This window comes from Hordeum vulgare, chromosome 6H (genome assembly GCF_904849725.1).
Source record: "Hordeum vulgare subsp. vulgare chromosome 6H, MorexV3_pseudomolecules_assembly, whole genome shotgun sequence".
NCBI classification, from domain to species: domain Eukaryota; kingdom Viridiplantae; phylum Streptophyta; class Magnoliopsida; order Poales; family Poaceae; genus Hordeum; species Hordeum vulgare.
Window position 1 is genome coordinate 493,992,621 of NC_058523.1, and position 24,517 is coordinate 494,017,137.

The window sequence follows — 24,517 nt, forward strand, 5'->3', positions numbered from 1 at the left end:
AGCATCCTCCTTTTCATTGGACTTGCATGGTGGATGTAAAAAACGATGCATGCATAGCCATTCATCCCCTTTCTCTAAACTCTATGAATTAAATATGGTGTGAGACTCAAAGCACCTTAACTCAATTAGACTCAAAATGAGCCTAATATAATGAAAATATGAAATTTTTTAAGATGAGCCCTATAAACCGAAAAGGAGGGAGTACTTAATATAAGAGCATTTAGATTAATAATATCTAAATGCTCTTATATTTCTTTATGAAAGGAATAATTCTATTTTGAAAGCCTCTGCTTTAAAATGATGTATACAATTATTTTTATTAAAAAAATTAACAGAATGTGACAAAATTAGTACAAAGATTAATTCAAAATCACCTCCGAACAAAGTCACTACATCTATAAATATAAATATGTGCCTTGATCAACTGTCACCATCTAATCAAATGGTCTCAAAAAGCCGTTCCTCAAACAAGCAGAGAGCACCAATGAGTCTAGATGTCTATAGCACCCTCAAATTTTCAATTTGGAATATGATTTTATTTGCTTTTAAAAGTGAATTTTCAAAACACTAACAAAAACACCTTCTCGAATTTTTTGGAATTCTTACTTGAGACAAAAAATTTGAGTTTTATTTGTCAAACAATTCTGTTTTGGAAAGGAGCTTTACTTATCTTCCCTTCTTGACCAAGATTTTCACTTGTGAATCCCCCTCCCCTTCTTTTAAAAACCTCTTACTATTTTGTGTCAAATATTTTACCAACCAAATTTTGCCCTAAAACTTTTCCCTCTTCTTCTCTCACTAAATTCTTGCCATGACTTCCCTCTAGCATCACGTCATCATTTAAAAATATATTCTTACAGTTTCGAGGTAGCTCAACTAACTTTCCTATTTTTGAATAACCAATATCATTTTCTGTAATCAGATTTGACCCTAAGAAATTTACAAAGGAACTTATGGATACCTTTGGTTTTTGACTTCCAAATTCCTATCCATTGTAGCCCTAGGTACCCTCAACCCATTGCCCAAAAAAATTTATGGTTTTTCAGTTTAAAATTTTCAAATTTTGTTTGACAAAAATTTGGACAGATTTATTGTTTTTACTACAAACCCAACTTACCATTTTGAAAAATTCTGAAAATTTGCAGGCAATCTCTGGAATCAATGAGATGCCACCTCATAAATTTTCAGCAGCTAACTCATTTTTCTCATGCCATTTGCATTTCATCGAGCAGGTGGCGGGCACTCCTTCGTTTAGGTCAGAATGACAGAGCCAATCTCACCAATGCCAGCCTTGGCGGCTTGCGCCGTGTGCCCCGGCCTTATCCACCACGCCACACGGTTCTTTGGTCGATTGCGAGTGTCGGTGGTGAGCTAGCATGCGCGCATTGACGCAAAGTCGCGCCATCCGGCACCGCCCAAGCATTGTAGGAGCTCCGCGTGTCCATCCCCCACCCTTGTGCACAGTGTTGACCGTCGTCGCGCTCTGGACAGCAGGAAGCGCGCTCCCTGCCGCCGACGTGTCCGTAACGTGCAACTCCATCGAGTCGTTATCCCGGACTCCGTAACAACAGACCTTCCCTTGCAACGGCACCAGAAGAATGCTGCTAGCACTCTCCGGTAATCGAAACTAGAAGAATGTTGTTGACGGCCCACCAGCGCGTGGGATCGTAGAAGTTTTCGAGGGTAGAGTATTCGACCCAAATTTGTTGGTACGCCTATAGGAGGTGAGAGGATACTCTCAAGTATTAGCAGCTGAATATGTCAGATTCAACCACACCTGAAAGATTAGTATCTGCAAGCAAAGTATCAGTAGCAAAGTAGTATGATAACAACGGTGTCAGAAACGATTTGTTGACACGGCAGACTATTTCTAACGATTGTATCAATGGCGCCAAGTTGCCTCGTTGACGGAAATTGTCAGTTCCCGTCAACGACCAGCGTATCAAAATTGTAGCAGGTAGCAGCAGTGTAACGAGCAATAGCAGCGGCAAGGAATAGCAGTAGCAAGTAGCAATAGTAGCAAGCGACAATAGTAGCAACAGTAGCGGCAGAGCAAGACAAGTAACAGCAGCAGAGCAAGACAAGTAACAGCAGCAATAGGACAAACTCGTAGGCAATGGGTCGGTGATTTGTTTGGATGATATTCATCATGCAACAGTTATAACACGGAGAGATATGTGGCTAGCTCCCGTTCGTCAATGTGATGTAGGCATGCATTCCGTGTGTCGTCATACGTGCTTAGGGAAAAGAACTTGCATGACATCTATTGTCCATCCCTCCCGTGGCATCGGGGTCCAAAAGGAAACTACGGGATATTAAGGTTCTCCTTTTAATAAAGAACCGGACCAACGCATTAGCACTTGGTGAACACATGAACTCCTCAAACTATGGTCATCACCGGGAGTGGTTCCGGTTATTGTCACTCCGGGGTTGCCGGATCATAACACATAGTAGGTAACTACAACTTGCAAGATCGGATCTAAAACACACATATATTGGTGACAACATAATAATTTTAGATCTGAAATCCTGGCACTCGGGCCCTAGTGACAAGCATTAAGCATGGCAAAGTAGTAGCAACATCAATCTCAGAACATAGTGGATACTAGGGATCAATCCCCGTCAAAACTAACTCGATTACATGATAGATCTCATCCTACTCATCACCGCCCAGCGAACCTACGAATAGATTACTCACGAACAATGAACAGCTTCATGGAATTGGAGAGGGAAGAAGGTTGATGATGACGATGGCGACGATTTCCCTTCTCCGGAGCACAAAACGGACTCCAGATCTGCCCTCCAGATGAAGAACAGGTTGTGGCGGCGCCTCCGTATCGCAAACGCGACGAAATCTTCTCTTTTTATTTTTTCTGGGACGAAAGTGAACTTATAGAGCTGAGATTGGGGGCGGCAGAGCCGTGTGGGCCCCACAAGCTTGCCCACCGCCACGAGGGGGGTGGCGGTGGCAGGGCTTGTGGCCCACTGGCCCACCCCCTCAGGTGGATCTTTGCACAGGTATTTTTCATATTTTCCAAAAAATGCTCCCCGTAAATTTTTAGCACGTTTGGAGAACTTTGATTTCTGCACAAAGACAACACCAAGGCAATTCTGCTGAAAACAGCGTCAGTTCAGGTTAGTTCCATTCAAATCATGCAAATTAGAGTCCAAAACAAGGGCAAAAGAGTTTGGAAAAGTAGATACGCTGGAGACGTAGCAACTCCCCCAAGCTTAAAACATTGCTTGTCCTCAAGCAACTCAGTTGACAAACTGAGAGAGAAAGAAAAACTTTGACAAACTCTGTTTGGTCTTGTTGCTGCAACTATGTCTAACTCATAACCAGAATTTCAGCAAGATCACAAGTTAACCACATAAGCAAGTGACACAAAGGTCTCACGGTAAACTAATATCAATGGCATAATCAGCTAACGAGTAAATAATAATGGGTTTCAAATACCAACACTTCAATCAAAACAAGCATGAGGCAATATGAATAGGTGGTATCTCGCTAGCTCTTTCTGAGACCGCAAAACATAAAGGCAGAGCACTTTCAAAGATCAAGGGCTGACTAAACATTGTAATTCATAGCAACGAAGATCCAGTCATAGTCATACTCAATATCAATTAAAAGCAAAGCATAAAAACAACAGAGGTGCTCTCTAATTGGTGCTTATAGAAGAGGATGACTCAACAGGAAAATAAATAGACAGGCCCTTCGCAGAGGGAAGCATTGATTTGCAGATGTGCCAGAGCTCAAGCTTTGAAAACAGAGATAATAATTTGGGGTGGCATGCTTTCACTGTCAATGCAATGACCAAGAGTTATCAATATCTTCCATGCTACTCGTGCTATAGGTGGTTCCCAAACAGAAAAGTAAAGTTTTAACTCCCCCACCACCAATCAATCACACTCCACGGCTAGCCGAATCCTCGGGTATCGTCCATACTAACATCAATCCCCGGGGAGTCTTGTTTTACAGTTTTGTTTTCGATTTAAGCGTGGAACTGGGCATTCCAATTAGCGGCCCCTTTCTCATGAATAACAGTGAATAAACACATGTCGAAGATAACACTCCTAGCATGGAAGATACCAATAGCCCCCTGTCACCACATGAGCGGTTCGGGCATGCAAAACAGATTATTTCTTGAAGGTTTAGAGAGTGGCACTGCAAATTTACTTGAAACGGCAGGTAGATACCACAAATAGGTAGGTATGGTGGACTCTCATGGAAAAAAAATTGGGTTTATGGAAGTGGATGCACAAGCAGTATTCCGCTTAGTACAAGTGAAGGCTAGCAAAAGACTGGGAAGCGACCAACTAGAGAGCGACAACAGTCATCAAGATGCAATGAGTTTGACTAACATTGAATGCAAGCATGAACAGGATATAAATCACCATGAACACGAACATCATAGAGGCTATGCTGATTTTGTTTCAACTACATGCATGAACATGCGCCAAGTCAAACCACTTGAAACATTCAAAGGAGAATACCATCCTATCATACTACATCATAGTCATCTCAAAATCTATGTTGGCATTCAAGACAAACCATTATAAACTCTCAGCTAAATAAGCATGGCATCAGAAACTATGATCTCTAAGTTGTCATTGCAAACATGCTTCTCTCACAACAAAGTTGAGTCTAGGTCGACAAGCTAGTCATATTTACAAAAACAAAATAGATAGAGTTCATACCAGCTTTTCAGTCTCAGTCACTTCATAATGTATCATCATTATTGCCTTTCATTTGCATGATCGAACGATGTGAACAATAATAAGAGTGCTCGTGCACTAGACTAAGCTGAATCTGCAGGAAAACACAAAGGAGAAGACAAAGTAATATGGCTATTTGAAAGCTAAACAGGTAAGCATGCAAGAACCACTAAACATTGAAACCAATATCTTCTACCTTGACCCAAAGAAAAATAAAACTATTTACACGGGAAAGCTCCCAACAAGCAAAAGAAGAAAGAAAAATCTTTTTGGGTTTTCTCAAAAGGACACAAAACAAGAAAACAAGAAAACGGAAATAAACTAGCATGGATAATACAGTGGCAAAGAGTGAACACCGGCTAACAAAGTGAAAGCATAAGCATGAACGTAAAGTCGGTGAGAACACGTACTCCCCCAAGCTTAGGCTTTTGGCCTAGCTTGGTCTACTCCCATGGTGTGAAATCACCAGCTCCACGATACTCCGGAGTAGACTGTGGATGCCACTGCTGTGTGAGCTCCTCTGGCTCCCATTGATAAACTGGCGTCTGGTACTCGACTGGCGGCTCGGGCACGGGCGCCTGTGATTGGGCCAAGCCCCAATATGCGTAGATGTCCGAGGGCATAATAGTGTACCTGCCTGCATGAAGATCGAACAAAGAAGGAGCAGGCAAAGTAATAGTCTCTCGAGTACCCTGACTAAATACCAGGGTATAAATCATCCGTCTACTAGCATCTCTATCCAGAAAATCATGGCGAACCATGCTGTCATAATCCAGATATTTCTCAGGGAGAAGCATCTCTCCTTCCTCTCCCAGTCTAATGGGTATCTCAAAGTGTCTAGCAAGATGGGTAGCGTAGATACCTCCATAGACGACACCCTTGGAACGGTTGGTGTTCAACCGCTGCGCCACTATAGCACCTAGGCTATAAGTCTTATCGTTATAAAGGCCTTCGCGCAAAACCGCAAGGTCTGGAGAACTAAGTGATCCATCCTCCCCACGGCCAATCAAACATTTTCCCACAAATAGTGAGAAGTACCGAAGCACAAGAAAATGTATGCTAGCAATTCTAGCACGAGACACTCCTCTCTCCTCTCCAACAGCAATAGTACCAATGACATCCTCCAAGTCCCGTGGACGAGGGTCACGGATATCCCCAACATAAGGTAATTTGCATACATTGCAAAAATCCTGTAGTTTCATGCACTCGGGAACATCGTATATCATGAACTCAACCATGGGAGGATTCTTCCTCGGATAAAAGTTGAAGCTTTGAACGAAAATATTGGTGAGGAGGAGGTATTGTGAGCACTTATCTTCAACGAACGCAGTAAGACCTGCGTTCTCCACCAAGTAATAAAAGTCTTCATAGAGCCTAGCGGCGCGCAAAAATTCATCACTTGGCCACTCGCATGCTCGAACTTCTGTGACTCGGGGGACTACATACTTGGGGTGGTTCTTCTCATCCTCCTTGGGGTTACGGCTTGAAGAGCCTCTCAAGAACCTCCTCGTCTTTTCCTTTTTCTAACTCTGAAAAATTCTTAAATTTTTAGAGACTTCGAAAGAAAAGTGAATAAAGATTAACCCAACTTGTAGCAAGTACTCCTACTAGTGCCTAGAGACCGTATCACGCGCTAAAACTACTTGGGACCAGCTAAAATCAACATTTATAGCTCAAGAACAGGGTCACCAAGGTAGCAAGAATACGCGAAGGATAAAGCACTAGAGCAAAAACTAATTGGACCAATGGAGGAGTCACTTACCAAGGAGTAATTTCCCTAAAACGGTTTGGAGAATGGTGCTTTGAGCAAGGAGATCGACAATCACAGCCAAATGAGCAAGAACACGGGTTTGAGCTGCGAAACAATTTTTTCTGGAGGTGGAAGAAGAGGCTGGGAGCTAGAATGAGTGGAGGGGGTCCTTGTGGGCCCCACAAGCTTGCTCTCCCCCACCAGGGGGTGGCGGTGGAAGGGCTTGTGGCCCACTGGTCTGGCCCCCAGGCCAGCTCTCAGGCCCAGTAATTTTCAAAAATTCCAGAAAAAATCATACTAAATTTCCAGGACCATCGGAGAACTTTTATTTTCGAGGTATTTTTCTCCGGGACGCTAAAACAGAAAATAGGAAAAGCTAAACTAATTCTATAATTTTTCTTCTAAGCAAAATAAAATGAAAGCTCAAAACAGAGGTATGTGACTCTTTGATTCATCCATTTCATGGTCATCGAAAGAAATCCGTCAATGGGGTTGATCAAGCCCTCATGACAAAACCTTCTCGAATCGCAAGAGAGAACGGAGAATTTTCGAATAGCCACTAAGTCACCTCAATGGGGATATGTATCTCCCCAACAAGCAAATCATACTTCATCTTGACACGAGGAATAGGGCACTCAAAGCTCCCAATAAGAATCGATGAAGTCTTTTCGATAGCATTGATGCAATGTACTTGATATCGTTTCTTCGGGAAGTGCATTGTGTGCTCATTACCGTTAACATGGAAAGTGACATTGCCTTTGTTGCAATCTATAACAGCCCCTACAGTGTTTAAAAAGGGTCTTCCAAGGATGACAGCCATGGCATCGTCCTCGGGAATATCCAAGATAACAAAGTCTGTTAAGATAGTGGTGTTGGCAACTACAACAGGCACATCCTCGCAAATGCCGATAGGGAAAGCAGTTGATTTGTCGGCCATTTGCAGAGAAATTTCAGTGGGTGTCAACTTATCCAATTCAAGTCTACGATAAAGAAAGAGCGACATAACACTAACACCGGCTGCAAGGTCACATAAGGCAGTTCTTACGTAGTTTCCTTTAATGGAGCAAGGTATAGTGGGCACTCCGGGTTCACCAAGTTTCTTAGGAGTTCCACCTTAAAAAGTGTAGTTAGCAAGCATGGTGGAGATCTCAAGATCTGGTATCTTCCGTTTATTAGTCACGATATCTTTCATGTACTTGGCATACGGAGACATCTTGAGCATATCAGTTAACCGCATCTGCAGAAAGATGGGTCTTATCATCTCAATGAAACGCTCAAAATCTTCATCATCCTTTTTCTTGGATGGCTTAGGAGGAAAGGGCATAGATCTCTGAACCCATGGCTCCCCTTCTTTACCATGCTTCCTAGCAGTGAAGTCATTCTTATCGTATCTCTTAGGTTGTGGGTTATCAAGATTAACCGTAGGTTCAATCTCCACATCCTTATCATTGCTAGGTTGAGCATCATTATGAACATCGCTGTCCACATTGTCACTAGGTTCATGTTCATCACCAAATTGTGTTTCTGCATCAGACGCAGAAATATCATTAGGTTCTTCATGTGTGACAGTATTTGGTGAACTGGCATGTAGGTTTCTACCATCCTTCTTCTTCTCCTTAGGATGACTGGGTGTATCAGCATTGATTCCTTGAGAATCTTGATCAATTCTCTTAGGATGACCTTGAGGATACAAAGGTTCCTGATTCATTTTGCCTCCTCTAGTAATGACTCTAACAGAGTTGTCATTTAATTCATTGAGCAAGTCATTCTAAGATTTAAGTACTTGTTCTACCTGAGTAGTAATCATAGAGGCAAGTTTACTCAGAAGCTTCAGATCATTGACATTTCTGTCTACACCAGCACTTAGATGGCTAAGCATACGAGTACTTTGTTCCAAATGTCTGCTAACATAATCATTGAAACTCTGTTGTTTGGCAACAAAGTTGTCAAATTCATCAAAGCATAGGCTAGCAGGTTTGTCAAAAGGAATATCACTCTCATCAAACCTACGCAGAGAATTCACTTCTACTACCTGTATCGGGTTATCGAGATCATGGATCTCTTTGATAGGTGGTAGATTTTTGACATCTTCATATCTAATGCATTTCTCTTGCATAGATTTCTTGGCTTCTTGCATATCTTCGGGACTGAGGAATAGAATACCTATTTTATTCGGAGTTGGCTTAGGAGGTGGTTCGGGAATAGTCCAAGCATTATCGTTGATCAGGATGTTATTCAGTAGGGTCTCAGCATGTCCTACAGTTCGTTCCCTAAAAACACAACCGACACAACTATCTAGATGGTCTCTAGAGGCATCGGTAAGTCCGTTATAGAGGATATCAAGTATCTCGTTCTTCTTAAGAGGGTGATCAGGCAAAGCATTTTGTAGCTGGACGAGCCTCCCCCAAGCTTGTGGGAGACTGTCTTCTTGGAGTTGAGCAAAGTTGTATATTTCCTACAAGGCAGCTTGCTTCTTATGGGTAGGGAAATATTTCTCACAGAAGTAATAGGACATATCCTAGGGACTACTGATGTCAGCTGTGCTTCCTTGGCAACGGCGACAGGAATAGTCGTGTCGACGACACCAGCAGTCCTTCTGCTACGGCTACGGAGCCCTGCATTGGTGTTCCCTCGAAGCGGAAAGGGTGATGTAGCACAGCGATGGTAAGTATTTCCCTCAGTTTGAGAACCAAGGTATCAATCCAGTGGAGGAGTACCACAAGATCCTGCACAAGCACAAAAAGCTTGCTCCCAACGCTATGAACGGGTTGTCAATCCCTCATCGATTGTTTGCCAGGTGAGAACTGAAAGCAACAAAGTAACAAAGCAAAGTAAAAGTGGAGGTGTAAACGATGGATGTGAATAGGCCCGGGGGCCGTAGTGTTTACTAGTGGCTTGTCTCATGAAAGCAAGTAGACAGTGGGTGAACAAATTACTCTCAATCAATTGATGGAACCGCGCAAAGTCGTGACGATATCTATGGCAATGATTATATCTATAGGCATCACGTCAAAAACAAGTAGACCGATACTTTCTACATCTACTACTATTACTCCACATGTCGACCGCTATCCAGCATGCATCTAGTGTATTAAGTCCAAAAGAACAGAGTAACGCCTTAAGCAAGATGACATGATGTAGACGGACAATCTCATATCAACGACAGAGCCCATCTTGTTACCCTTGATGGCAACTACTTAATGTGTGCCTTGCTGCCCCTACTGTCACTGGGAAAGGTCACCACATGGTAGAACCCAAAACCAAGCACTTCTCCCATAGAAAGAATCATAGATCTAGTTGGCCAAACAAAACCCAAGACTCGGAGAGACTTACAAGGATATCAAATCATGCATATAAGAAATGAGCAAAGAGTCAAATATATATCATAGATAATCTGATCACAAATCCACAATTCATCGGATCTCGACAAACACACCGCCAAAGAAGATTACATCGGATAGATCTCCATGAAGATCATGGAGAACTTTGTATTGAAGATCCAAGAGAGAGAAGAAGCCATCTAGCTACTAACTACGGACCCGTAGGTCTGAGGTGAACTACTCACGAGTCATTGGAGGGGCGATGATGATGATGAAGAAGCCCTCCAACTCCAAAGTCCCCGCCGGCAGGGTGCCGGGAAGGGTCTCCAGATGAGATCTCACGGAAACGGAAGCTTGCGGCGGCGGAAAAGTATTTTCGAGGCTCCCCTCATTTTTTGCTGTATTTTAGGTAATATATAGGCCAAGGATCTAGGTCAGGGGGGCGGCCAGGGAGGCCACAAGCCCTGCCACCGCGGCCTCCCCCTGGTGGCGGAGTGGGAGCTTGTGGGCTCCCTGGATACCACCTGGCTTGGCCAGAGGCCCCCTGATCTTCTTCCGTTCAGGAAAAAATCATTTCGGGGATTTTATTCTGTTTGGACTCCGTTCCAAAATCAGATCTGAAAAGAGCCAAAAACACAGAAAAACAGGAACTGGCACTTGGCACTGAATTAATAAGTTAGTCCCAAAAAAGATATAAAAGGTACATAAAACATCCAAAGATGAGAAGATAACAGCATGAAACCATCAAAAATTATAGATACGTTTGAGACGTATCAAGCATCCCCAAGCTTAACTCCTGCTCGTCCTCGAGTAGGGAAGTGATAAAGAATGATTTTTTGATGCTTTCATGCTACCTAGAATAGATGTCCTTTGTAACTCCTCTTATGTGACGTGAATGTTCAGATCCATTAGATTCAAAACAATAGTTTTCTATTTACGTGGAAACAATAATAATTCAAGCAAACTAGCAAGGTAATCATGAACTTTCAAAATAACAAGGCCAAAAGAAAGTTATCCCTACAAAAGCATATAGTCTGGCTATGTTCTATCATCATTGCACAACGAATTTAAATCATGCACAACCCCGGTATTGGCCAAGTAATTGTTTCACACCTTTACTTTCTCAAACCTTTTCAACTCTCACGCAATACATGAGCGTGAGCCATGGTTTTAGCACTATAAGTGGTGTGGAGTGTGGTGGAGGTTGCAAGACAAAAAAAGGAGAAGATAGTCACATTAACTAGGCATATCAATGAGCTGTGGAGATGCTCATCAATAGATATCAATGTGAATGAGTAGGGATTGCCATACAAATGATGCACTAGAGCTACGAATATGTGAAAGCTCTTAAAGAAAACTAGTGGGTGTGCATCCAACTTGCTTGCTCACGAAGACCTAAGGAAATTTCGAGGAAGCCTATCTTTGGAATATACAAGCCAAGTTATATAATGAAAACTTCCCACTAGCTATATGGTGGTGACAAAACGAGAGACTCTCGATCATGAAGATCATGGTGCTTAATATGCACAAGTGTGGAAAAAGTGGTAGCATTGTCCCTGCTCTCTTTTTCTCTCATTTTTTTTATTTTTTGGTGGGCTTCTTTGGCCTCTTTTATTTCCTGACATGGGACAATGCTCCATTAATGATGATCATCACACTTTCAACTCAAAACTTAGAGCAACTATGACTCTATATGGAATGCCTTCGGTAGTGTACCGTGGCAATGATCTAGCATGGCATAGACATCAATGGAAACATCATGCTAGCTATCTTACGATCATGCAATGGCAATGTAGACGTAGTGGCACATGTCATGGTGGTAGTTGCATGGCAATATATCTCGTAATGACTTTGAAAAAGCTATAGTAGGTAGGTATGGTGGCTGTTTTGAGTGAGGCTAATGGTGGGTTTTGTGCACCGGCGAAAGTTGCACGTCACTAAGAAGATAGTGATGGTGGAAGGTGAAAGTGCATCTAAATCGTGGACTCAACATTAGTCATGAAGAACTCATATACTTGTTGAAAAAGTTTTATTAGTAACGAAACAAAGCATTCAACGCATACTCCTAGGGGAAGGGTTCGTAGGTATAAACCATCGCGCGATCCCGACCGCCACGCAAAGGATGACAATCAATATACTAATCATGCTCAGATTTCATCACATAGAGATTCACCATACGTGCATGCTACGGGAATCACTAACTTCAACACAAGTATTTCTAGATCCACAACACCTTACTAGCATGCCTTCAATATTACCATAACCACAACTCAAAACTAATTGAGATGAATCAAACTTCTCTAACTATTCAATGCACATGAAGGTGGAAGTTTTCGTATCCCTTTGGATAACTACCCCTTTTGAGACTACTCTCAAAGCATAGATCAACTACCAAGCCACGCACCGCAGCGCTCTAAAAGATATAAGTGAAGCACATGTGAGCTGAATTGTCTACCAAAAGATATAAGTGAAGCTCGACAAAATCATGGTGTGTGCATGTCTCTCTCTCTAGGTGTGCAGCAAGGATGATTGTGTCACAACACAAAATAAAAGACTCCCATGATACAAGATGCTCCAAGCAAAAACACATAACATGTGGTGAATAAAAATATAGCCCCAAGTAACGTTACCGATGGATTGAAGACGAGAGAGGGGATACCTTCCCGGGGCATCCCCAAGCTTAGGGTTTTACGACATCCTTGAATATCTTGGGGTGCCTTGGGAATCCCCAAGCTTGAGCTCTTTCCACTCTTTATATTTTTGTCCATAAGAACTTCACAAAAACTTGAAAACCTCACAACACGAAACTTAAACAGAAACTCGTGATAACATTAGTATGAGAAAGCAAACCACCACTTCTTAGGTACTGTAGCAAACTTAAATTCTACTTGTGCTGATGTTAGGTTACTTTATTTTCAATCTTCCATGGCTAATACCCCCCGATACTATCCATAGTTTCATCAAAATAAGCAACCAACACAACAAAAACAGAATCTGTCAGCACCAGACCAGTCTGTAGCAATCTGTATATTTCGTATACCTCTGGTACTTCAAAAATTCTGAAAATTTACGAAAGTGTGAAGAATTTGTGTAGAAATCAGCAGAAAAATGAATCAACTCAAAATCTCTTACAGAAAATAATGAAAATTCTTTTCGTGAGCAGAAAGTTTCTGTCTTTTCCGGCATGACCAAACGATCATCCCCAAGACTAATCATAACGGTTTTGCTTGGCACAAACGCAAAAAGAAACACAAAAACACAATTATAATAGAATTATGAAAGTGTTGAAAACACAAAACAGAAAGAAAAAGGATAGATTCGTTGGGTTGCCTCCCAACAAGCGCTTTTGTTTAATGCCCTTAGCTAGGCAAAAAGTGATGGAATCACGTATAGTCATCTTTGGTGCTCAAACCATAGGTAGCCCTCATCATAGATTCATATGGCAATCTTATTTTCTTTCTAGGAAAGTGCTCCATGCCCTTCTTTAAAGGAAATTGAAATCTAATATTCCCTTCCTTCATATCGATGATAGCACCAATAGTCCTTAGGAAAGGTCTACCAAGAATAATGGGACATGAAGGATTGCAATCTATGTCAAGTACAATGAAATCCACGGGTACATAGTTCTTATTTGCAACAATAAGAACATCATCGATCCTTCCCATGGGTTTCTTGACAGTAGAATCCGCAAGATGCAAATTTAGAGAACACTCTTCAATCTCATGAAAACCAACAATATCACATAAAGACTTTGGAATCGCGGAAACACTAGCACCCAAATCACACAAAGCATTGCACTCATAGTTTTTTATCTTGATTTTGATCGTAGGTTCCCACTCATCATGAAGTTTTCTAGGTATAGAGACTTCGAGTTCGAGCTTATCTTGAAGAGATTTCATCATAGCATCTACGATATGTGTGATAAAGGCTTTGCTTTGGGTATAAGCATGTGGAGAGTTTGCAATGGATTGCATCAAAGAAATGCATTCAAACAAGGAGCAATTATCATAATTGAATTCCTTGAAATCCAAAGTGGGAGTTTCATTACTACCCAAAATTTTGACTTCTTCTACTCCACTCTCCACACCTTTATCATCAAGATAGGTGGACTCCGAATCATTGGGGCGTTTTTCAACCAAAGTGGATTCATATCCAGCCCCTCCATAAGTAGGTTTGACATGCGGAAACAAAGATTCAAGAGGAGACACACCAAGCACTTTAAGATCCTCGTGATTTGCATCACAAATTTCAGGTTTAGCTGCCATCTAATTGACTAAGGTAGCCTGCTTGTCAGAAATTTGGCCCAACAATTTCTCAAGGTGAGCAAGCTGAGAGTTAAGTGCAACGAAATCATTGGCCATATTATCAACCTCTTTATTCAAACAGACCAAAAAGGAATTTTGTTCTTTTAATTCCCTACGGAAGTAACTATTTTGGTCAAACTGGGAAGACATGAAACCTTTGACATTAGTTTCAATCTCCTCCAATTTTCTGAAATAGTTTGGTTTGGCCATGAGGAAAGGTCTCTCACGAACAAGCCTAAGAGCAGGCGAGTGAAAGGGGAAGGTAAAAAGCAAAAGAAAACGGCAAAGGAGAAAGGAAAATGAAAGCGGCAAATGTAAAGTGGGGGAGAGGAAAACGAGAGGCAACTCGCAAGAAAAGTAAATGCCAGAGATGAGTTTGTGAGACCTACTTGGATAGATATTGATCTCTCCTCCCCGGCAACGGCGCGAGAAATACTTCTGATGTCAACTGTGCTTCCTTGGCAACGGCGACAGGAATAGTCGTGTCGACAGCACCAGCAGTCCTTCTGCTATGGCTACGAAGCCCTGCGTTGGTGTTCCCTCGAAGCGGAAAGGGTGATGTAGCACAGCGGTGGTGAGTATTTCCCTCAGTTTGAGAACCAAGGTATCAATCAAGTGGAGGAGTATCACAAGATCCTCCACAAACACAAAAAGCTTGCTCCCAACGCTATGAACGGGTTGTCAATCCCTTATACATTGTTTGCCAAGTGAGAACTGAAAGCAACAAAGTAACAAAGCAAAGTAAAAGCGGAGGTGTAAACGATGGATGTGAATAGACCCGGGGGCCGTAGTGTTTACTAGTGGCTTCTCTCATGAAAGCAAGTAGACGGTGGGTGAACAAATTACTGTCGAGCAATTGATAGAACCACGCAAAGTCGTGACGATATCTATGGCAATGATTATATCTATAGGCATCACGTCCAAAACAAGTAGACCGATACTTTCTGCATCTACTACTATTACTCCACACGTCGACCGCTATCCAGCATGCATCTAGTGTATTAAGTCCAAAAGAACAGAGTAACGCCTTAAGAAAGATGACATGATGTAGACGGACAATCTCATATCAACGATAGAGCCCATCTTGTTACCCTTGATGGCAACTACTTAATGTGTGACTTGCTGCTGCTACTGTCACTTGGAAAGGTCACCACATGGTAGAACCCGAAACCAAGCACTTCTCCCATTGCAAGAATCATAGATCTAGTTGGCCAAACAAAACCCAAGACTCGGAGAGACTTACAAGGATATCAAATCATGCATATAAGAAATGAGCAAAGACTCAAATATATATCATAGATAATCTGATCACAAATCCACAATTCATCGGATCTCGACAAACACACCGCCAAAGAAGATTACATCGGATAGATCTCCATGAAGATCATGGAGAACTTTGTATTGAAGATCCAAGAGAGAGAAGAAGCCATCTAGCTACTAACTACGGACCCGTAGGTCTAAAGTGAACTACTCATGAGTCATTGGAGGGGTGCTGATGATGATGAAGAAGCCCTCCAACTCCAAAGTGTCCTCCGACACGGTGCCGGGAAGGGTCTCCAGATGAGATCTCGCGGAAACGGAAGCTTGCGGCGACGGAAAAGTATTTTTGAGGCTCCCCTCATTTTTTGCTGTATTTTAGGGAATATATAGGCCAAGGATCTAGGTCAGGGGGCGGCCAGGGAGGCCACAAGCCCTGCCACTGCCGCCTCCCCCATGGTGGCGGAGTGGGAGCTTGTGGGCTCCCTGGAGCCCACCTGGCTTGGCCCAGAGGCCCGCTGATCTTCTTCCGTTCGGGAAAAAAATCATTTCAGGGATTTTATTCCGTTTGGACTCCGTTCCAAAATCAGATCTAAAAAGAGCCAAAAACACAGAAAAACAGGAACTGGCACTTGGCACTGAATTAATAAGTTAGTCCCAAAAAAGATATAAAAGGTGCATAAAAAAATCCAAAGATGACAAGATAACAGCATGAAACCATCAAAAATTGTAGATACGTTTGAGACGTATCAACTACTCTCACATCCAGGAGCAAGAGAGGTGAACCAGGCTTTAGCGTCATCCTTTAGAGAGAAAGGAAACAGCTTAAGGATATAGTAGTGGCGGATCTTCTCCTCATTAGTAAAAAAGGGTGGCTATATCTTGTAGTTTGGTAAGATGGGCTACGACCGTCTCAGACTCATAACCGTGAAAAGGATCAGATTCGACTAGAGAGATTATCTCAGGATCGATAGAGAATTCATAATCCTTATCGGTGATAAAGATAGGTGAAGTGGCAAACTTCGGTTCGTATTTCATCCTAGCCTTGAGAGATTTTTCCTTCCACTTGAGAAGTAATTTCTCAGCGTCATAGGCATCCTTACAAGTAAGAAAATCCTTAGCTATCTCTCCCTCCATAACGTAACCCTCGGGTATATCAGGCAATTCATATCTAGGAGAGCTAGATCTAGCAGGAGAAAAAGCAGGTTCTATCTCAATAGTATCGACAGTTTCAGAAGCATCATGAGCATTGGCAGTAACTCTAGCAATATGAGCATCAAGGAACACCCCTAGTGGAACATCATGCAAAGTAGTATCTCTAGCAGTATCAAGCATAGTATCATCAGGCATAGCATCTCTAGCAATATGAGGCAAAGCAGTATCGGGCATAGCATCTCTAGCAGTATCAGGCATATCATCAGGCATAGTATCAAGCATAGCATCTCTAGCAGTATCATCATAAGCATCATCAAGCACAGGCGACATATCAAGATTTCTAGCAGGAGGTGATGTCGCAAACTTACTCATAACTAAAGGTGAATCAAGTGCAGAGCTAGATGGCAGTTCCTTACCTCCCCTCGTAGTTGAGGGCAAGACTTTGGTTTTTGGATCCTTCAGATTCTTCATAGTGATCAGCAGATATAAATCCCAAGTAACTCAGCGAATATAGCACTACCTCCCCGGCAACAGCGCCAGAAAAATGCTGACTCCTTAACAGCAGACCTTCCCTTGCAACGGCACCAGAAGAATGCTGCTAGCACTCTCCGGCAATCGAAACTATAAGAATGTTGTTGACGGCCCACCAACGCGTGGGATCGTAGCAGTTTTTGAGGGTAGAGTATTCGACCCAAATTTGTTGGTACGCCTATAGGAGGTGAGAGGATACTCTCAAGTATTAGCAGCTGAATATGTCAGATTCAACCACACCTGAAAGATTAGTATCTGCAAGCAAAGTATCAGTAGCAAAGTAGTATGATAACAACGGTGTCAGAAATGATCTGTTGACACGGTAGACTATTTCTAACGAGTGTATCAATGGCACCAAGTTGCCTCGTTGACGGAAATTGTTAGTTCCCGTCAACGACCAGCGTATCAAAATTGTAGCAGGTAGCAGTAGTGTAACGAGCAATAGCAGCGGCAAGGAACAACAGTAGTGACAATAGTAGCAAGTAGCAATAGTAGCAAGCGACAATAGTAGCAACAGTAGCAGCAAAGCAAGACAAGTAACAGTAGCAGAGCAAGACAAGTAACAGCAGCAGTAGGACAAACTCGTAGGCAATGGGTCGGTCATTTGTTTGGATGATATTCATCATGCAAAAGTTATAACACGGAGAGATATGTGGCTAGCTCTCATTCGTCAATGTGATGTAGGCATGCATTTCGTGTGTCGTCATACGTGCATAGGGAAAAGAACTTGCATGACATCTATTGTCCATCCCTCCCGTAGCAGCAGGGTCCAAAAGGAAACTACGGGATATTAAGGTTCTCCTTTTAATAAAGAACCGGACCAACGCATTAGCACTTGGTGAACACATGAACTCCTCAAACTATGGTCATCACCGGGAGTGGTTCCGGTTATTGTCACTCCGGGGTTGCCGGATCATAACACATAGTAGGTAACTACAACTTGCAAGATCGGATCTAAAACACACACATATTGGTGACAACATAATAATTTCAGATCTGAAATCATGACACTCGGGCCCTAGTGACAAGCATTAAGCATGGAAAAGTAGCAGCAGCATCAATCTCATAACATAGTGGATACTTGGGATCAAGCCCCGTCAAAACTAACTCGATTACATGATAGATCTCATCCTACTCATCACCGCCCAGCGAGCCTACGAATAGATTACTCACAAACGATGAAGAGCTTCATGGAATTGGAGAGGGAAGAAGGTTGATGATGACGATGGCAACGATTTCCCTTCTCCGCAGCCCAAAACGGACTCCAGATCTGCCCTCCAGATGAAGAACAGGTTGTGGCGGCACCTCCGTATCGCAAACGCGACGAAATCTTCTCTTTTTATTTTTTCTGGGACGAAAGTAAACTTATAGAGCTGAGATTGGGGGCGGCAGAGCCGTGTGGGCCCCACAAGCTTGCCCACCGCCACCAGGGGGTGGCGGTGGCAGGGCTTGTGGCCCACTGGCACACCCCCTCAGGTGGATCTTTGCGCAGGTATTTTTCATATTTTCCAAAAATGCTCCCCGTAAATTTTCAGGACGTTTGGAGAACTTTGATTTCTGCACAAAAACAACACCAAGGCAATTCTGCTAAAAACTGCATCAGTCCAAGTTAGTTCCACTCAAATCATCGAAATTAGAGTCCAAAACAAGGGAAAAAGAGTTTGGAAAAGTAGATACGATCGAGACGTATCAATCCCCGCGTGTAATAGCACATGTTCAGGAGCAAAATGGAGCAGCCGCAAACCATAACACCTAACCCGACCTTGTAAGCGCCTGCAAACCCCTCTGGCTCCCCGTAATTCGCCGCCGAAGTTGGTCCCCCGTGGCAGCCCCTCTCGCCCGCCTATAAATCGGGACCCAAAGCCATTGTGTATTGCTACAGCGCCAGAAATCCCCGGCTGCCTCTTGAGCTTGCGTTGGTTTTCCCTTGAAGAGGAAAGCGTGCTGCACACAGGAGCAGTAAGTATTTCCCTCAGTTTGAGAGCCAAGGTATCAATCCAGTAGGAGAATCAAGCCAAGTGTCCAGACTACCTGCGCAAACACAACGAGCTTGCACCCAACGCTATAAAGGGGTTGTCAATCCCTTGAAGATTGATTGCAAAGTGAGATCTGAATGCGGAAAGTGCAACGGAGTAAAAGTGTAAGGCTGCAAATATGGTGTGAAGAAGACCCGGGGGCCATAGTGTTCACTGGAGGCTTTTCTCAAAATAGCAAATATTACTGTGGGTGAACAAATTACCGTCGAGCAATTGATAGAACCGCGCAAAGTCATGACGATATGTAAGGCAACGATCATACATATAGGCATCACGTCCGAGACAAGTAGATCGATACTGTCTGCATCTACTACTATTACTCCACACATCGACCGCTATCCAGCATGCATCTAGTGTATTGAGTTCATGACGAACAGAGTAACGCCTTAAGCAAGAAGACATGATTTAGAGGGATAAACTCAAACCAATGATGTAAACCCCATATTTTTACCCTTGATGGCAACAACACGATGCGTGCCTCGCTACCCCTTCTGTCACTGGGTGAGGTCACTACACGGTATGAACCCAAAACCAAGCACTTCTCCCATTGCAAGAATCATAGATCAAGTTGGACAAACAAAACCCACAACTCGAAGAGAATTACAAGTATATAAAATCATGCATATAAGAGATCAGATGAAACTCAAATAAGATTCGTAGATAATGTGATCATAAATCCACAATTCATCGGATCTCGACAAACACGCCGCAAAAGAAAGTTACATCGGATAGATCTCCATGAAGATCATGGAGACCTTTGTATTGAAGATCCAAGAGAGAAAAGAAGTCATCTAGCTACTAGCTATGGACCCGAAGGTCTGTGGTGAACTACTCATGCATCATCGGAGAGGCAATGGTGTTGATGAAGAAGCCCTCCGGGTCTGAATTCCCCTTCGACATGGCACCAGAACGGTCCCTAAATGGGATCTCGCGAAACAGAAGCTTGCGGCGCCGAAAAATTATTTTTGGGGCTCTGTGTTGGTTTGGGGATTTTAGGGAATTTATACGCGAAAGAGGTAGGCCAAAGGAGGCACGGGGGGCACGAGCCTGCTAGGCGCCCCCCTGGGGCGCGCCTAGGGGGCTCGTGGCCTCCTCCGTGGCCCTCTGCCTTGGTTCTCAAGTCTTCTGGATCCCTTGTGTTATGGAAAAAATTACCCCGAAGGTTTTATTCTGTTTGGACTCTGTTTAATATTCTTATCTGAAAAGGTCAAAAACACGGAAAAAAACAAAAACTGACACTCGGCACTGAGTTAATAGGTTAGTCCCAAAAATGATATAAAATAGCATATAAATGCATATAAAACATCCCAAGTTGATAATAGAGTAGCATGGAACAATAAAAAATTATAGATACGTTGGAGACGTATCAAGCATCCCCAAGCTTAACTCCTGCTCGTCCTCGAGTAGGGAAGTGATAAAGACCGAATTTTTTATGTGGAATTCTACCTAACATATTTGTTCTTTGTAACTTCTTTATTGTGGCATGAATGTTTAGATCCATAAGATTCAAAACAATAGTTTAATATTGACATGAAAACAATAATACTTCAAGCATACTAGCAAAGTAATCATGAACTTTTGAAATAACAAGGCCAACGAAAGTTATCCCTACAAAATCATATAGTCTGGCTCTGCTCCATCATCCCCACACAACGAATTTAAGTCATGCACAACCCCGGTATTGGCCAAGTCATTGTTTTCGCACTCTTACTTTCTCAAACTTTTTCAACTCTCATGCAATACATGAGCGTGACCCATGGATATAGCACTATAGGTGGAATAGAGTGTGGTGGAGGTTGTGAGGCAAAAAGGAGGAGATGGTCGCATCGACTCGGCGTATCAATGGGTTATGGAGATGCCCATCAATAGATATCAATGTGAATGAGTAGGGATTGCCATGCAATGGATGCACTAGAGCTATAAGTGTATGAAAGCTCAAAAATAAAAACTAGTGGGTGTGCACCCAACTTGCTTGCTCACGAAGACCTAGGGCAATTTTGGGGAAGCCCATCATTGGAATATACAAGCCAAGTTATATAATGAAAATTCCCACTAGTATATGAAAGTGACAAAACAAGAGACTCTCTATCATGAAGAAAATGGTGCTATTTTGAAGCACAAGTGTGGAAAAAGATAGTAGCATTGTCCCTTCCCTCTTTTTATCTCATTTTTATGGGCTCTTTGGCCTCTTTTTTTCATTTCATTTTTTTCCTCTTTTTTTGTGGGCATCTTTGGCCTCCTTTTTTAGTTCCTCACATGGGACAATGCTCTAATAATGATGATCATCACACTTTTATTTACTTACAACTCGATACTTAGAACAATAATGACTCTATATGAAATGCATCCGGCAGTGTACCGGGATGTGCAACGATCTAGCTTAGTGTATGACGTTGAAACATCTCGCTAGCTATCTTACGATCATGCAATGGCAATATAAAAGTGATGGCACATGTCATGAGACGGAACGGTGGAAGTTGCATGGCAATATATCTCGGAATGGCTATGAAAATGCCATAATATGTAGGTATGGTGGTTGTTTTGAGGAAGGTATATGGTGGTTTTGTGCACCGGCGAAAGTTGCGCGGCACTAGAGAGGCTAGCAATGGTGGAAAGGTGAGAGTGCAACTATACCATGGAATCACATTAGGCATGAAGAACTCATATACTTATTGCGAAAGTTTTATTAGTAATCGAAACAAAGTGCTAAACGCTTACTCCTAGGGGAAGGGTTGGTAGGAGTAAACCATCACGCGATCCCGACCGCCACACAAAGGATGAAAATCAACAAATCAATTATGCTCCGACTTCATAACATAGCGGTTCACCATACGTGCATGCTACGGGAATCACTAACCTTAACACAAGTATTTCTAGATTCACAACACCCTACTATCATAACTCTAATATTACCATATCCATATCTCAAAACTAATTGTGAGGAATCAAACTTCTCTTACTAATCACTGCACTTGAATATGAATTTTTTTATATCCTCTTCGGATGCCTATCATATTTAGGACTAATTGCATAACACACGCCAATTACCATGTTACTTAGAGAAAGCGCTCTCAAAATGATATAAGTGAAGATCGAGTGTTTTTATTTCTACAAAATATGACACCGTCGTGCTCTACAAAGACTTAAGCGAAGCACTAGAGCAAAATTATCTAGCTCAAAAGATATAAGTGAAGATCATGGGAGCAAAATTATCTAGCTCAAAATATATAAGTGAAGCACATGCGAGCCAAATTGCCTAACTCAAAAGATATAAGTGAAGCTCATTGAGTATTCTAACAAATTCACGATGAGTGCATGTCCCTCTCAAAAGGTGTGCAGCAAGGATGATTGTGATAAAAAAAAATCAAAGACTCCTATAATACATGACTCTCCAAGCAAAACACATATCATCTGGTAAATAAAAATATAGCTCCAAGTAACATTACCGATGGATTGAAGACGAAAGAGGGGATGCCTTCCCGGGGAATCCCCAAGCTTAGGCTTTTTGGTGTCATTGAATTTGTCTTGGGGTGACTTGTGCATCCCCAAGCTTAGGCTCTTTCCACTCTTTATTCCATTTTCCATAAGAACATCACCCAAAACTTGAAAACTTCACAACACAAAACTTAAACACAAACTCGTGATATCATTAGCATAAGAAAACAAACCACCAACTTTTTAGATACTGTAGTAAACTTAAATTCCATTTATATTGATGTTATATTACTGTATTCTCACTTATCCATGGCTCATACCCCCCGATACTAACCATAGTTTCATCAAAATAAGCAATCAACACAACAAAAAACAGAATCTGTCAAAAACAGAAAAGTCTGTAGAAATCTGTATATTTCGTATACCTATGCTATCCTAAAAATTTTGAAAAAATTATGAAAATTAGGAAAATTTGCATATAAATCAGCAGAAAAAAGAATCAACTCAAAATCTCTTTTTGGATAGGAATTCAAAATAATTTCGTGAGCACAAAGTTTCTGTCTTTTTTCAGCATGATTAAACAACTATCACCAAAACTAATCATAAAGGTTCTACTTGGCACAAAAACTAATTAAAACATAAAAAACACAATAATAACAGAATAATGATGGTGTGGACTCAACAAAACATAAAGTAAAAAGCAAAAATAAATTTATTCATTGGGTTGGCTCCCAACAAGCGCTATTGTTTAACGCCCTTAGCTAGGCGTAAGGCAATAGATTCAAGTGTTGTCATCTTTAGTGCTCAAACCATAAGTAGTTTTCATAATGGATTCATAAGGCAATTTTATTTTCTTTATAGGAAATTGTTCCATGCCCTGCTTTAATGGAAATTGAAATTCAATATTCCCTTCCTTCATATCCATAACACCAATAGTCCTAAGGAAAGGTCTACCAAGAATAATGGCACATGTCGGATTGCAATCAATATCAAGCACAATGAAATCTACGGGCACATAGTTCCTATTTGCAATAATAAGAACATCATTGATCCTTCCCATAGGTTTCTTAATAGTAGAATCCGCAAGATGCAAATTAAGAGAGCACTCATCAATCTCATTGAAACCTAGAACATCACATAAATATTTTGGAATTGTGGAAACACTAGCACCCAAATCACACAAAGCACGACATTCATAATTTTTAATCTTAATTTTTATAGTAGGTTCCCACTCATCATGAAGTTTTCTAGGAATAGATATTTCCAACTCAAGTTTCTCTTCAAGAGATTTCATCATAGCATCAACGATATGTTTGGTAAAAAGCCTTATTTTGGCTATAAGCATGTGGAGAGTTTAGCATGGATTGCATCAAGGAAATACATTCAATCAAAGAGCAACCATCATAATTAAATTCCTTGAAATCCAAAGTAGTAATTTGATCACTATTCAAAGTTTTGATATCTTCTACTCCACTTTTAGTATTTTTAGCATCAAGATACATATACTCCGAATCATTGGGGCGTTTCTCAACCAAAGTGGATTCACATCGAGCCCCATCATCATTAAGATTGACATTAGAAAACAAGGATTCAATAGGAGTCTTACCAAGCACTTTAAGATCTTCATGATTCTCATTACGAGAACACGCCTTTTAAAGCCATTCATGTCTAGCACGAATTTGGGCGGTTCTTTCTTTACTCTCATTCATGGAAACACGCATAGCTTTCAAAGTTTCATCCATATTAATATTGGGAGGAAAACATCTCAATTTCAAAGCATCAATATCAAGAGGCATTCTATCAATAGTTCTAGCCAAGTCATCAATTTTAAGCAGTTTTTCTTCTATGGAAGCATTTAAAATCTTTTGCAATTGATAAACTCTTTAATATTACTCTCAAGATCAGAGGATATTTTATTATAATTTCCATGAGCATTGTTGTAGGAATTGCCAAAGTTATTAGAGGGATTACTAGGAAAAGGCCTAGGATTAAAGTTACCTCTATAAGCATTGT